The following is a 520-nucleotide window of genomic DNA, read 5'->3' on the forward strand; positions in this document are numbered from 1 at the left end:
TAAGTTCTTAAAAAAATTATCTACCTCTAACAACTAATGTTTACAAAAACAAATGTATTGTTAAATGTTCATAATGAACTTATGTTTTAATGAGATCATATTTACTGAACTGGTCATAGTACAAATATTATATTATCAATATAATATAATAAAATTAGATATGAAATAATATTAAGATAAAAATTGTTTGAATCGCTTCTTCTATATTTCAGTAAATTATTAGTTATTACTTATAATCAGTACCTACCACCGACTTAAGGGGGCTGCAGCAGGTTTTGTCAAAAATCAAAACTAATGTAGATTTAACCAATCTAAACATTAATTTTGTTTGTTATAATGTTTTTCAATATATTTAAATTCCGTATCATAAAATAAATGTTAAGGGGGCTGGAGGGGGCTCCAGTCAATGAAAAAAAGTGACTTTTAGACCAATAAGCTAGACAAAACTGGAAGAATATGGTTTGACAGATTTAATTTTGAAAACGGATTATGATTGATCAACAAGTTTACTAGGGAATGG

This window comes from Acyrthosiphon pisum, chromosome A1 (assembly GCF_005508785.2).
Source record: "Acyrthosiphon pisum isolate AL4f chromosome A1, pea_aphid_22Mar2018_4r6ur, whole genome shotgun sequence".
Classification (NCBI taxonomy): Eukaryota; Metazoa; Arthropoda; class Insecta; order Hemiptera; family Aphididae; genus Acyrthosiphon; species Acyrthosiphon pisum.